The sequence below is a fragment of the Triticum dicoccoides genome, chromosome 3A (assembly GCF_002162155.2).
Source record: "Triticum dicoccoides isolate Atlit2015 ecotype Zavitan chromosome 3A, WEW_v2.0, whole genome shotgun sequence".
NCBI lineage: Eukaryota > Viridiplantae > Streptophyta > Magnoliopsida > Poales > Poaceae > Triticum > Triticum dicoccoides.
The window spans coordinates 734,866,556-734,871,921 of record NC_041384.1 but is presented as its reverse complement, the minus strand read 5'-3'; positions in this window follow the sequence as shown (position 1 = coordinate 734,871,921).

Sequence of the window (5,366 nt, the reverse complement as noted above, 5' to 3'; positions counted from 1 at the left end):
CTACGAGGGTACGTGGAAAACACTCTCCTCTCTCGTTGCTATGCATCACCATGATCTTGCGTGTGCATAGGAATTTTTTTGAAATTACTACGTTCCCTAGAATGCGCACACGAGAGGGCAGGGCTGGTTGATCAGCCCGAACCTGAAGCCTGTTTGTTGATGCAGAAACAGCATAATCAGAATTGGACACAGAATCTGCAGAAGATCCAGAGTCTGCCGCACCGGATCCAAGGGAGAACTCCTGTTGAGATCCCGTGGCAGAGCTTGGTGCAGACCCGCCACTTGGCGGCGACGGACTCGGCGCCGGTGGCTGGGAGGAGCCCGATCCGCCCAGGCCAGTGCGCCCCGCGCCAGGACGGCCACGTGGGCCGCGCTCGACCGCAAAAGAGGGATCTGCGGCCCGCACCGAGGTGGGCTGGTGCGACTAGGGGACAGGGCGATAGCGGGCCCGCCTGGCCGACCGCCGGTCTCATCTACATGCAGCGATCCCATGGGAGATTCGCCTGACGTCACTGCAGCGCCAGATCCCGAGGAGATACGCCCGCCAGAATCAGCATCGAAGGCCGCGCGCCTGGATCTTCTGTGGAATCTCCCATTTGCTGCATAAAATCATGACTGTTTTCGCCAATTTCTTCGTGATTGACCAGCCCTGTTTCCTGCACACTATGAGCAGACCCTTCATCAAGAGTATTAGCCATTGACACAGGACCAGCAGCATTGACTCCCCCTGGAATAAAGTTGGGTGAAGGTAGAAGATGGGAGGGGAGCAAAACAAGTTCTTTGTGGAGTTGGGCATCGACATTTGGATGAAGACTAGCAAAGGGAAAAACTTGTTCATCAAAGACCACGTCACGAGAAATATAGACTCGTCCGGAGGAGATGTCTAGACATTTATATCCTTTGTGGAGAGTACTATAACCCAAAAAAGCACATTGTTTGGAGCGGAACTCAAGTTTATGCTTGTTAAAGGGACGCAAATTTGGCCATACGGCACAACCAAAAATGCGAAGAAAGTTATAGTCGGGTTTTGTGCCAAAGAGACATTCTAGTGGAGTTTGATTTTTGATGACTCTACTAGGCACACAATTAATGATGTACACGGCTGTGAGGAACACTTCTTCCCAAAACTTCATGGGCATAAACGCATGTGCCAAGAGAGAAAGACCAACTTCCACTATATGTCGATGTTTCCGCTCAGCGGATCCATTCTGTTGGTGCGCATGGGCACAAGAAACGTGATGAGTAATGCCAATGCGCTCAAAGAAAGAGTTCAAACTTTGATACTCACCAACCCAGTCCGTTTGCATAGCAATAATTTTGCGATTAAACAAACGTTCAACATGAGCTTGAAAAAGATGGAATTTCTCAAACACATCAGATTTGTTTTTAAGCAAATAGATCCAACTAAACTTGCTGGAACCATCAATAAAACTGACATAGTACTTTTGCCTGCCTACAGAGACGGGTCCATGACCCCAAACATCGAAGAAAACTAGCTCTAAAGGAGCTTGGGATTCACTAACTGAGCGAGGATAAGGAAGTTGATGGCTCTTGGCCATCTGACATGCATCACAAACTAGAAGATGATCTTGTTTATTGGACACGGGAAGATTAAAATCTCGAACAATTTTCTGGACGACCGGAAGAGAAGGATGCCCTAGACGCTTGTGCCACCGGGATGTAGATGGTTTGATCGCCCCAAGGGCTTGCCCTTGGGGAGCACTGTGTCGCCCGGTGCTGGAAACAAACGCCACCTACTCTTGCTTTGTAGTATGGTCCTCCGGGTATCCTGATCCTTGACAAGAAAAGTTTCAGGGTGAAGTTCAATAAACACATGATTATATTTCATGAGTTGATAGGCAGAAAGTAGGCTTTGCGGAGAATTAGGAACATGCAAGATATTGTTTAGTTTCAATGATCCGGAGGGAGTAGATAAAACTGAGTGTCCGATGTGTGCAATGTCCATACCTTGTCCGCTGGCCATATGAATCTGTTCGTTGCCGGTGTAGCAGTCCCAAACAGCGAGCTTTTCCAGTTCTCTGGTGAGGTGATCGGTGGCACCGGTGTCAAGATACCAATTTGTATCTACACTGTATGAATGAGTAGCGTTGGCAGCACGATGTTGGCTGCCATTGCCACCATCGCCACCACCATTGTTGCTGCTACCACCACCACTTCCTGCGGGGTTGCGAACATTGTTGTTGTAGTTCCTGTCGTAGCGTTTCCTGCAGCGCCACGCTCCATGCCCTTCCTCCTTGCAAATCTGGCAGCACTCGCGGTCACCGCGGTCACCACCCTACTTGCGCGGCGCACCACCAGAAAGCCGCCACCGGAGTTGTCGTTGTAGCGGGGTGGTCCTGAGTTGTTGTTGTAGCCGCCACGACCGCCACCGCTGCAGCAGCAGCCGCCGCGGCCGCGGCCACCACGAGACGTGAGGTTGGCCGAGTGGTTGGAGTGGAAGGCCGCCTGCTGGGCGGTGATGCGGGCCTCAGCCTCCAGAAGCAATGAGAAGAGCTCAGTGAGCCCGATCTGTTGATCCGTGGCAGCGCGTGTGGAGACGGCAGAGACAAAGCCGTTGTAGTCGGGTTCGTGCACCAGGCCTTGGAGGATTTGATCGACAAGATCATCCTCTCCAAGAGGCTTCCCGGCGGCTGCGAGTTCATCGGCGATGTCCTTCATCTTGGTGAAGTAGGCCGCGGCCGAGAGGTCTCCCTTGCGCGTGTTGCCCAGGGCGGAGCGGAGCTGTATGGTGCGTGCCCTGGACTGCGATGAGAAGCTCTGAAGCAGGGCTTGCCAGATGCTAACAAAGGTGGTTTGAGACTTGCATGAGAACATCGCGAGAAAGAGAAGCAATTAGGAACGTAAGCACCTGTTGATCCTCCGTTACCCAGATGGAGTACTCCGGGTTGGGCGCGGTGACGATCTCCTTCTTCCCATCTGCGATCTCCTTCTCAGAGACAAGGAGGGCGTCCGGTTCCTTGATAGAGCCGTCGAGGTAGCCCATCATCCCTGTCTCTTTGATATGCGGTGATGACCCACAAGTATAGGGGATCTATCGTAGTCCTTTCGATAAGTAAGAGTGTCGAACCCAATGAGGAGCAGAAGGAAATGATAAGCAGTTTTTAACAAGGTATTCTCTGCAAGTACTGAAATAAGTGGTAACAGATAGTCTTGTGATAAGATAATTTATAACGAGCAACAAGTAACAAAAGTAAATAAAGTGCAGCAAGGTGGCCCAATCCTTTTTGTAGCAAAGGACAAGCCTGGACAAACTCTTATATAAGGAAAAGCGCTTCCGAGGACACATGGGAATATCGTCAAGCTAGTTTTCATCACGTTCATATGATTCGCGTTCGGCACTTTGATAATTTGACATGTGGGTGGACCGGTGCTTGGGTGTTGTTCTTACTTGAACAAGCATCCCACTTATGATTAACCTCTATTGCAAGCATCCGCAACTACAACAAAAGTATTAAGGTAAACCTAACCATAGCATGAAACATATGGATCCAAATCAGCCCCTTATGAAGCAACGCATAAACTAAGGTTTAAGCTTCTGCCACTCTAGCAACCCATCATCTACTTATTACTTCCCAATGCCTTCCTCTAGGCCCAAATAATGGTGAAGTGTTATGTAGTCGACGTTCACATAACACCACTAGAGGCTAGACAACATACATCTTATCAAAATATCGAACAAATACCAAATTCACATGACTACTAATAGCAAGACTTCTCCTTTGTCCTCAGAAACAAACGTAACTACTCACGAAGCATATTCATGTTCATAATCAGAGGGGTAATAATATGCATAAAGGATCTGAACATATGATCTTCCACCAATTAAACCAACTAGCATCAACTACAAGGAGTAATTAACACTACTAGCAACCTACTAGCACCAATCCCGGAGTTGCAGACAAGAATTGGATACAAGAGATGAACTAGGGTTTTGAGATGAGATGGTGCTGATGAAGATGTTGATGGGGATTGCCCTCTCCCGATGAGAGGAGCGTTGGTGATGACGATGGCAATGATTTCCCCCTCCGGGAGGGAAGTTTCCCCGGCAGAACAGCTCTGCCGGAGCTCTAGATTGGATCCGCTAAGGTTCCGCCTCGTGGCGGCGGAGTTTCGTCCCGAAAGGTTGCTTCTTATTTTTTTCTCGACGAAAGACTTCATATAGGAGAATATGGTCATCTGAGAGCCACCAGGGGGGCCACAAGGTAGGGGGCGCGCCATAGGGGGGGCGCCCCCCACCCTCGTGGAAAGGGTGTGGGCCCCCTGGTCTTCATCTTTGGCGAGGATTTTTCATTATTTATTATAAGGTATTCCGTGGAGTTTCAGGACTTTTGGAGTTGTGCAGAATAGGTCTCTAATATTTGCTCATTTTCCAGCCCAGAATTCCAGCTGCCGGCATTCTCCCTCCTTATGTAAACCTTGTAAAATAAGAGAGAATAGCCATAAGTATTGTGACATAATGTGAAATAACAGCCCATAATGCAATAAATATCGATATAAAAGCATGATGCAAAATGGATGTATCATGCGGCAGGACTTGCGCCTTCCACACCAAGAAATTTTCCCTGGTGAGCTCTTCGGTGATGGTGTGGCCGAGCGACACGAGGGAGGGAGAAGCCATGGCAACAGAGGAGGAGGATGACATAACTAGATGAGTTGGAACAGCAACGTATCTCCCTTTGACACAAGAAAACCAAAAGACTGATCTGATGGAAGAGACTAGGCAACATATTATACGTCAACACTCCTCCTCACGTGTGGCTCCCTCAGGCCTAAACGTGGATCGAAAGTGGACTGCAATTTTATTGCGCCAGCCGGGTCTTGGACTCAAGACCTCTTGGCTCTCATACCATATGGAAAATGAGGCTATAGCGTATGCTCTTAGCAGGGAGGCGTGCATGTTTATATAGGCACAAGGCCGGGAGATATACAAGGGTTGTTGGGCTGTGGATTGATCTACAAGTCATAATCTAGATAAGACACAATCACAACAGCCCAACTATGGTTACAACTAACTAGATGCACGCACGCGTATACGATTTATAGATACACCGTATATACATTGTTTAACACTGGGCAGGAAGCTGTTGTGTGTTGGGCGTGTTCCTTGGCTGCAATAATGCCAACCCCACCGATTCCAGCTGCTCATTGTGAGCATGCATGTAATGCTACCTGATCCAGCACCTCCCGGGACTACCACGGGCGCCCGACTACCACAAGCCATACAAAGGGTCCCAGAAGCAGCAAAATAAGGGGCAGGCAAGGCCATCAGCAAAATAAGGGGCAGGGAAGGTGTTGGTGATAGAGGCTACAACTAATTCGAAATGTTTCCGATGAAGTCGCCTCTA